Source organism: Fukomys damarensis, unplaced genomic scaffold (assembly GCF_012274545.1).
Source record: "Fukomys damarensis isolate Sample0158 unplaced genomic scaffold, DMR_v1.0_HiC HiC_scaffold_17, whole genome shotgun sequence".
Classification (NCBI taxonomy): Eukaryota; Metazoa; Chordata; class Mammalia; order Rodentia; family Bathyergidae; genus Fukomys; species Fukomys damarensis.
In genome coordinates, this window is record NW_022900929.1 from 75,187,668 (window position 1) to 75,198,343 (window position 10,676).

The window sequence follows — 10,676 nt, forward strand, 5'->3', positions numbered from 1 at the left end:
CCCCACTCATGCACTCATCGATCCATCCATCCATCCACTCACCCATCCATTCATCCATCCATTCACCCACCCACCCATCCATCCACCCATCCATCCAATCACTCACCCACCCATCCACCCATCCACACCCACAACCTCCCACCCATCCATCCATCCATCCAGGGCAGCACTTACCCCTCCTTTATGTGAGCCATGCCTGGGCAGCTGTTGGTCCTCTCAATGAGGTAAAGATGCTGCATCCCCCAAGCTGTATCCTTGGTGAAGTAAACATAGTGTTAGTTTAAACCTGTCTTGTCTCTTGAGGTGGATTGCAAACTAGAATTTGTAATGACCACCAACATCATTGGCAAAGATCTACCTCTAAAAAAGCACAGCACATAGATAGTTTCAGTAACCAGCTTTAAAAGACTTTCACAGAACAGGCTTATTCCTATTTGTGTAAATAGATCTGAGCATACAGAGGCAAAGTGTCTCATTTCATTTAGCAGTCTAGCACAACCTTTTTATCTACACAAAGTAACTTTAGCACATACAACTGTAGAATAACCTCATCCTTTGATAAGAGATATAAAAATCTTAAAACACAATAATAAAAGTTTGCTTATCTTTTTTGAGGGCAGGGGGATGAAGTCAGACACTCTGCATGGAGGTACAGTCTCAGCTCTTTTTATTTTGTATATTGCCAAGTTTCTAAGTTTCCCAGCCTGGGCTCAGACTTGTGATCCTCCCGCCTTAGCTTCTTATCATATTGGAATTACAGGTATGTATGCCATACCTAGCTATGTTTGATTATCTTTCAAAAATTTTTAAAAAAACATCCTTCTTGATCATCAGTTCTAATTGTGGGAATTAATTCATAGAAATGCTTGGTACAGTCTCCCCTGTGTCCTCTATCTGTAGGTGCCCCCTCTGCCAGTTTAAGCAATCAAGGGATAAAAGCATTTGGGGAGAAGTTGTGTCTGTACTGGATATGTAGAGATTTTTTTTCTCTTGTCGTTATTCCCTAAACAATACAAAACTGTTTATGTAGCACTAGAATTATACCATTTGTATTACGAGTAATCTAGAGATGATTTAACGTACAAGAGACAATTTGCACAGGTTATATATATCTGTTCTATATATATGCATATGTATATATCTGTTATATATGTAATTTTTATAAGGGATTCACGCCTTTCTGGATTTTGGTTGTCTCCTGGGGTCCTGAAACCCAAAGGACAACTTCATGTGGATACAGTGCATGCTTAAATTAAATATTTATTACAGTGAAAGACACATTACCCTTAATCCTCCTCAGAATACCCTCCCCCCACAGTGAATGCCACTTTCTGGAGCAGTTCTGGAAGCTTCTTTCCTGTCTTAATGGATAGGAGGAACAGTTCAGTGAGTGCTGCTGCCAGGCAGGCTCCTAAGAACATTACAGTTGTCCTCATCCACCTCATACACTGGAACTACATGACTTCTGGCTCTTCCCCGAAGTCAAAATGATCATGAAAGTAAACATGTGAATCAGGTACTGGGAGCATAGAGGCAGCCAGGACAGCATACGTAAAGACACTCGGGAAAAAAGACTTCCAGAACTGTTTTGGGAAACAGCAAGAAAAATGGGATTAATGTGATTGAAGCCCAGGGGAATATTTTGAGGGGGATTTATAGCAATGTAAATATATATATGGGTGATCCGGGCATGGTGGTGCATGCCTGTAATCTCAGTACTTGGGAGACTGAGGTAGAGGATCACCGCGAGTTCGAGACGAGCCTGGACTACACAGTGAGTTCCAGGGCAGTCTGAATTACATAGTGAGACCCTGTCAAATATATATATGAATAATTCATTATAGAATTATAGGTATGACCAAAAAAGTGAAATCAATCTCTGTGCCCACCAATAGGGAATGGTTAAATAAGTCACATTATGCCCATTCTGTGGAAGTTTATATGGTTCTTAAATGACTGAAGAGAGTTGTGAGGATGAAATAGGAATGTTCACATGCTCTCATATTCATTTAATGGGAATTATTCGTACTCTCACACTCATTTATTTATTCATTTTCACATACAACCTGGACTGTAGAGCTGCAAGATTCTAGCTTTTGTCTGAGTCGTGCAACCTTGGGAAAATCTCCCAACACTTTAAGTCGTGAGGTCTGCTGATAGAACTATTTCATGAAAACTAATGGGGAGATTTTTTATTCACATATTTTAGACTTATAATATACCATCAAGATGTTAGAGATGAGAATTTTTAGAAGCAATCAAAGTGATGGTCTTAAACTATGACACTTTTCTAGACTTGCTTTAGAGTCAACTAAGACTGAGCTCAGTGGACGCCTACCTGTGTCAGACTCCCGAGAAAACTGTGATTGTATCAGGAGCTGTAAGATCAGACTCTGTGTCTCCTCACCTGACAAACCCAGCTGGGATCACATGCTCTCACGTGCTCTGACTTCCATCTCGTCCTTCTCATTATCAAAAGCATATGGTGTGGACTAACACCGTTCTCTAAAACTGTATTTTATATGACCATAGCTATAGGGGATCCATTAAACCATAAGCAGTAAACTATTAAAATGTGATAGGGCAATTTAATTTGTTTTCTAGTGGAACACTCCAGGGATAACAAACACATCTATATCTACAGTCTTCAATTAAGCTAGGGTCACCTGTAAAACTTAAGAAGAGAATAAACCACCCAACCATAAGAACTGCTGAAGCTTTGTGCTGTAATCTGTCAGCCAAGCTTTTTATTTATTTTTGATACAAGGTCTCTATATAGTTCAGACTGGCCTTGAAGTTACTATACATAGCCCAGGATGGTCTTCTACTTGCAGGGATCCTCCTACCTCAGCCTCCTAGCCATGCCCAGCTAGCAGAGCAAATTTTTAATGAGTAGAGTAGTCAGTGGTTTCAGTTTTGATAGGCTGCTCAGAATCACCCCCTGGGCCATGGGTGCAGTATTTACTGAGTGTAGGGATATAGCTAGTAATTGGTTATAATCTGAATGCGGACACTGACATGTCTCAAGTAGAAATGGCCATAAACTTACCCTTTAATGAATTTAAAGACTTAAAACAGCATTGAAAGAATAAAAATAGACATCTATGAAAACAGTGGCAGGACACACAAGGTACACCATGTGGTTGAGGATGTGGTGGGATCAGGCTTAACATTTGACTGAGGCTCATCTGTGTCTGACCTGAGTTATGTAGGTGATCAGAGTCACCTCTTCCGGCTTATTATCTAGGGAGCCAGTGTTCTACTCTTAGCCACACTCAGAGCTGTGGTCAAGGAAGTAGCTATTCAATAATTATTGTGAGTTAACACTTTCCACTTCTGTTTGACTGGCAGTACAGTTCAGTGACCTTGAAAGTGACTTACGTGTACATTTGCAGGTAGATATGTAGGACCAGCCAGGTGGATGCCAGGGATATCCAACAGAAGTTTAACCCACGATATTTGTTGAGTGTCTGTGACCTGTAATCCTGATGTGTCAGAGTCTCTGGATTAAGAAATACCTAGCAGGTTAGTAAAGTGGCTCCTGGGTTGTGGAGGCATGACCTGGGGACTACATATTGTCCTTGGCCCACCCCAGCCACCATGTACCAATCACGTTTGCTCTGCCGTGCCATTCCACCGTGGGGTCTCTGCCTTGGAGCTGGAAGACCATGGACTGAACCTCCTGAAACCGGCACCCTACCCCTCCCATCCTTTAAGGTGTGGATGTTGGATTCTGCCCCAGCAGTGGGAAAGCTGACTAATGTACTGTCTCAAGTCTGTGCCCCAACAGAGTGGAAAGCAGGAGAGACACCGACTTGCCCTCTGTGTGGTAGCCTGCAGTTCATTCTTGCAATGATTCCTGTTTTATTACAGTGGCAACAAGCGCTATGGGGGATAAGCACAGGGGAAGGGCCCATGAACCCTGAGCCGGCGGCTGGGAAGGCAGCCGAGGAACCCGTATCCATGAGTAGGAAGCTCACAGTCCTCATCCAGCTCATCAGCGAGCCGTGTACCTTCTGCCTGCAAACCTTTTCTGTAGCCCAGGCGTTGCATGGCCTGCGTTGCTAATACAGTGGTGGCCACTCCATGTGACCCCTCCGCTCTGGCTGTACTGGTGTCTTCTCAGTCTCCCACACCCTCATGCCTCTCCCAAGTCTGTTGTTATAGCCGCCGGAGTCCCCTTGTCTCTGCTGTTGTCTGCCCCCCTCCGCTCCAGCCATGGTGGCCTCTGTCGGTGCTGTGCATCCACCCAGGTCTCCACACTCGCTGCTCCTTCTGTCTGCAGTGCTCATACTAAGACTCCGGATGGCCCACTGCCATCCACTGCACAGCTGCTGTGACTTCTTAGCAAGTCTCAGATCGCTCAGTGTAAAGGGACAACCACTCCTCCTCCTCGGTCATGCCCCACCCCCATCTGGTCTTCCTTTTCCTCTGCAGAATCCATTTCTGCTCCAGAATCTGAGCAGCTCTCATTTCCTTCCTTGTCGTGCCTGCTGATGGAAACCCTCAAACCAGAACTTTACGGCCGCTTTGAGTGCTGGCACTCAGTTGCATCAACTTAGGGATGGGAGCAGGGCGCGGGTGACTGGGAAGAACCCTGCAGGACGAACAGACTGCACAGCGGGGTAGGAGCTTTGCTTCCTGCAGGAGGTGACAGAAGGCACTGTGAGGGAGTGTCCTGAGCTCAGTGACGATGGCAGGGGACAGAGAGGGTAGGCAGACCAAAGCAGGTGGGCCACGGAGGGCGAAGCGGGAGAAGCTGGTGCCGGTGAGAGTCTGGCGAGGGAGTGACCTTCCCTGCCCCTACGACAGGTCACCCTGACTGTGTGTGGCGGGAGTGACAGATTGGAAACCCTGTGCAGAGGTCTGGATGGCGGTCTGGAGTGGGGAGGCAGGGATGGGACGGGGGGGGTGGAGATGTAGGGTCCACGGATGGGTCAGAGATGGTAGGGTGATGAGCAAGGCTGGGGTCTTCACATAGGCCAGGTGGCCGCTACCTGCTCTAGGTGCCCCTTGGGATCTGGAGGAGAAACAGGTTTATGGGTGTTGACACCAGGGAATGGTGGCAGACGGCGATGAGTTCCGTTTTAGAATTTGTACCCAACTTCCCTGACAGCCGGGTGTACTCAGCTAGTCACCTAGTGGACATTTCTGCTGCCGTATTTACGGGCTTCCTGCAGCTCCACCTCTGGCCTGTAGGCGGGATTCGAACTCGAAGGAGAAACCTTCTAAAGTGATGTGTGAGAGGCAGAGATGAGAGCCTGGCACCGACCCTGTGACAGTTTAACTGGTGACAGAGATGGCGGGGAACACACCGGAAGGTGGCCCTTTCCCCAGACACTCATTGCATCCATGTCGTCAGATGAAGAGACGGAGCAGATGCCCAGAGCCCGAGGCCTGGGCTTCACCTCGTGGGGAGCCGGGCTGTGATTTAGGCGGATTCCAGGGTGGGTGGGGAGGCGGAGTAAGTCACTGTTACTCTCAGTGTGCTGCCTAGTTCACGTGACAGGGCCTTGGATGTTGCTTCCTTCTTCCATCTAAATCCATGTTCACACCGACTTCGTTTATTTTTGTTTGTTTGTTTGTTTTTGGAGACAGGATCTCACTCTGTAGTTGAGGCTGACCTGGAACTCACTATGTAGCCCAGTCTGGTTTTGAACTCACAGCGATCCTCCTGCCTCAGCCTCCCGAGTGCTGGGATTACAGGTGTGTGCCACCACGCCTAGCTCACCCATTTTGAAATACTTAGAAAAGTGTTTCTATCTTTTCTTTAGCAACCTTCTCACTCCATTGCTCTAGAGAAATTCCTGTAAGTAGTAATTCTTTTAATTTTAGAATCTCTCTCTCTCTCTCTCTCTCTCTCTCTCTCCCTCTCTCTCCCCTTCTCCTCTCCCTCCCTCCCTCTCTCTTCTGAAACCTCTTTCCCTCAGGTATACATGAAGCTCTTGTGTCTGCAACATTAATATTGTCAGTACACAATAAACTGTTGACAGACATGGATTTAAATAGAGTATGTAGCATACGACCAAAGTGTGCTTTTCAATGCTCAGTCCTAGAGACTTCTCAGTGCGTTCTAGGGGAACTGTAATTCTCACCCTTCTGGCTAAGGATCAGACTGAGAGTTTGCAATGAGGTACTTTCATCACAGCTTCCTTCGACCCTTCTGACCAAGGCTCTCTGAGTCCTAAAAACTGTTCCAGTCAACTTTAGGAAGCGTGCAGAAACTGGTTAAGAGGAATGGCCAACAGCAAATGCAGATCCTAGATCCCTCCGTGCTCAGGGCTGTCAGACCCCTGGATCTTCTTAGAATAACACTGTTGTCTCTCTTCTTCAGAGCCATCGCAGAACTGTAGCTTTGTACTTCAGTGCCCTTTATAAAGAGTTTCAGGTCCTCTACTCTTCCCCGAGAACAACATTTGAGTGAAAATGTACTTGAGCCCCAATCACTTGGTGAAAAATAGGTCACCGCTAGTCATGTTTAGCATTCTTGCTTTCCCTTTGGGACAGAATCAGTCTTCAGACTGTTTTTCACAGAGAAGAAAAGGACGAGTGCCTCTTTATCAATGTTGACCACATCCCCACTCTGGATACTTTATTATCACTGCTAGAAGGTGCTTCTCAATGGCGGAGTTGTAGAGCTGTAAAAAAAATAAAAAAAAAAAATCTCCCCAAAGCCAGGGAAAATTGAAATGTCACTCTTCACAGGGCATTTCCGGGGGGAGACTGAGCGTTTACTTCCCCACTCACCACCCATTCTATAGCCTAGTTTAGAAACTTTCGAAATCAATTTTGAATCGTTTCTTTGCAGCTTTCATAACCCCTTCGTATCATTCCTTGTGTTTTATGAGATGGGCTTGGCCGGGCCGCACAGGCCGGGCTGGAGCACAGCCCCGGCTGGAGCAGCTTTGGGGCGCTGCCCCTTTTGCCCTTGGGAGCACAGAGCCCGTGGCCTGGCTTCCGGCCTCCACCAGCCCCAGATGCCTTCCGCTGCCTGCTGCTTGGCAGACTCTTGCCTTTGTTTGTGCTGCTCTAATAACCCTCCTCAAGGCCAAATTAGATTTATATGGCAGGGGAAGTCAGATAGAGGCTTCAGAATGACTATGCTAATTAGAAAACAAAATATAAACAGCAACTCCACAAGGATGCATTAAATAGGCCAGCATTCTCCACAGAAAATCAAATTAAGAGAAATCCCATTGTCTTGCTCAGGGTTTCTGCATTTTTTTTCCTGACCGCCTGTTTTAGCATTTGAGCAAAATGAGGATACAGAGATATTTCACTATGGGTCTGGTTCTAAACTGCAGCCTCTTCCTCTCCTACCTCATATTACACTACTACCAAGGTCTTCTCCACAATTGAAGTAATAGCAGCAGCCTGTAAAGATGTTAAGATTTAAGTGCAGCTTTAAATATTGCCTTTATCCCCACCAACTTGACTTTAGAATCAAGTAGTGGGCCGGGGATTTAGCTCAGTGGTTCTGCTCGAAAGTGCAAGGTCCTGAGTTTGATCCTCGGTGTGTGTGCGTGTGGGGAGTAGTTATCATGAAGTATTCTGCACTGCTCCATGGTGGAAAGCCCCGCGTATCCCAGGAGAGTTCATGTTTACCAACATTTGCTGCGGGAGATGAATATTCCATCCATTAATCTCTAACCTTGCTCAGTGAGGCTGAGTCTACAGGGGAATGTGAGACGAGAGTAGCTTGTCCTCCTCTTTCAAATGAGCCCGTGCTGACCAGGAAGTCTCAGGAACTTAATATTGGAGACAGTGAAGCTGGAGAGGGACAGTGACTTCTGTAGCCTGCGGGTACCCAGCTGGTGACAGAAAAGGCATCGGGGTGGGAGGTTTGCTGAGAGGCTGGGGAGAGGAGCGCCAATCTCCAGTCCTTCAGGGCTCTTCTTGCACCAAGGATGCTGCAGCAGTCCAGCCCTGGGAGGCCCACAGGACCCGGGACTGAAGCTTCTGGGGGCCAGAGAAGCTGTGGTGCTCGCTTGGCTGAACTCTTCCAGCAGCCACCTGAATGGATGATTTTTCACCTGGCCTGGGCCACCTGTCCATGGTCCTGTTCACTCTCTGCTACCTCGTCCTCAGTGAGGACCCTGCATTCCCTTTTGAAAAGAAGTCGCTTCCTAAATTTGCAAGCCAAGGACAAACCAACCTGTTGCAGCCAGAAAGGAGGAGACGTTCCATGAGAAAAGGAGTGGGAAGGCAAGCGTGCGGGCGGCCAAGAGTCCTGGTCCTGGGGATGAGAGACCTCTCCTTTGTCCAGCAGCCCCTTTGGGTTTATCCTGAGGACCCTTCATTGTGTGGCTTCTGTGACAAAGGCTCTCTCTTCAACTGAATTTCAGTTAGGCTCTCCTGAGGTCTCTCCTTGACCAGATGTGACCTTGGTGCTATCTTGCCTTTGGTCTGTCCGGGTCAGCTGTGACAAGGATGCTGCTAGAATTGCCCCAGCAGATGATCATGTTCCTTAGCCCCACAGCCCCAGGTGATTACTGCTCACCCTGGCCTGACTCCCCCACAGATCTTGTCAAGGTGGGTCAGCAAAAATCCCTCTCTCTGTGAAGTCCCCCTTGAGTAATTTTCTGTCCACCAAATCCCTCATCCCTGCCTGCTCCTTGGCTATAAATCCCAGCTGGACTTATTGTACTTGGAGTTCAGACCTGTTTATCCCTCCTTTTGTGAGTCTCACTAACTTGCAGCAAGCAGTTCTGTGCAATCGTCCCTACTGTTTTCACAAGTGTCAGAATAACTTTATTTTAAACTCCTGGCAAGAATAAATGAAGGAATGCTCTCTTCTGATAAAAACAGTGACTGAATATATGAAATATCTGCCCAACATCTTACTTAAACTAAGATCGATTGATCGATCTGTCTATCTGTACATCTATCATCTATCATTTATCCACTATCCTTTTATATATCACTTATCTACTCACCTATCAATCTTCTATTTGCCATCTATCTGTCATCTGTCACCTGTTTGTCTACATCTGTGCACACACATATGTAACTAAGAGGCTTCTAAAGCAATCTCGAAAGGAGCAATGCTAAATATTTTTCACTGGCTCTTTCTGCTTTCGGGGTAAAGTTCCGAATCACTGGAGAGCATATTGATTAGGATTTCTCCCTTTATGGTAGTCACTTTCCACTCAAACATCCTTCTGTCCCTCCAGTCTAAGGCCTATGGCATGGAGGGAGGCCATATTCGGCCTAGTGCTGCCCAATATGAGAGCCACTTGCTACATGTGGTTATGTAAATTTAAATAAATTAGTATTAGGTAGAAACGGTTCTTAGTCACAGCGACCACATTTCCAGGGTTCACTGTGTACATCTGGGTGGTGGTTACCATGCTGGACCAATATGCACAGATACCACGTATTTCAAATTATCAAAGGAAGTTCTATTGAGACAGCTGCTTCAGATAACTCAGACTTGGCAAATCCTAAGCACTTAAATGTTGTTTAATCTAAGGCTTGATTCCTTAATTGTAAATTTTTTGGGGGGGATATGGAGGGAGAAGAGCAAGTTAATATTTTATACAAAATATTCTCTTAAAACATTAATTTTGTACCAGCTAAGAATTTGCTAGGGAAAAAGGAAGGCGTATTTCCAGTTTAAAGAATTTGAATAAGGTTTTTGTTTTAAGACTTTGCTCCAAGTTGGATGCAAAGATGACACCTTTATGGTCAGAAGGATTTGTTTCAAAAAATGAAAAGAAATAGTTCAAAATGATTCTTTATACTTTCCAAAGGAGGCAACAGTAGTAACTTTAACAACTTAGACAGAGTCATTGAATAAAGTCTCAGTGATGCAATAGATGTTCCTTCTTTCAATTTTATCAGTTTGCAAAATTCATGAGGTTAATAAGTATTAAAATTCTCATTACTGTACTGTATCAGATAGGAATGTTGCTCGAGGGTGTAATAAACTAGTTCTATTGTTGAAACTCCATCAAAAAGCAAGACTGTACTTACCCAGTATTATAAAAAACCCTATATCTCTCTGCATATAAGTTAATGTAATGAAAAATATTACATATGGGATTTCCAGAAGCTCACAATTCAAATCCTGAAACTCATTGGCTTCACATATAAAGTTAGAGCAAGTGACTATTAGATTTTGAAAGTGATTCACTGTCAGCAAAGTGCTCTTGGTCTGACTGTAGATATTACTGGGCAGTTATATGAATAGTCATATTTATCTCTTTTTAAAAAATATTGGGTGATCTTGTCAAAGCATTACTAACTCCACGTGCTTTCCTGGTGTAATTGTTACTCCTCCTTCCCGTCAGCGTTGAAATCAGCACTGACAGTATGTGCCTGCTGTCTACTCCCTGTCAGCAGGAAGTCAGGAAGCTTCTCTGGCATTCACCTATGTACAGCAGCTGCCACTGACTCCTCTTCCTATAATTTTCTTCCTCACCATTCGCAGCTCACTCAAGGAGCCCACATCCATCTCAGCTAATAGGTACTCAGCTTTCATAAATAACTTAAGACAAATTAATATTACAGATTCATTTGGGGGACCCTTAACTGTTAAAGAAAACAGAATATAAAGGGTCAGGGATTTAGCTCTGTGGTTCTGTCGCCTACCTTGCAAGCTCAAGGACCTGTGTTCAATCCCCAGTACTAAGAAAAAGACAAAAAAAAAAAAAAAAAAAAAAAAAAAAAAAAAA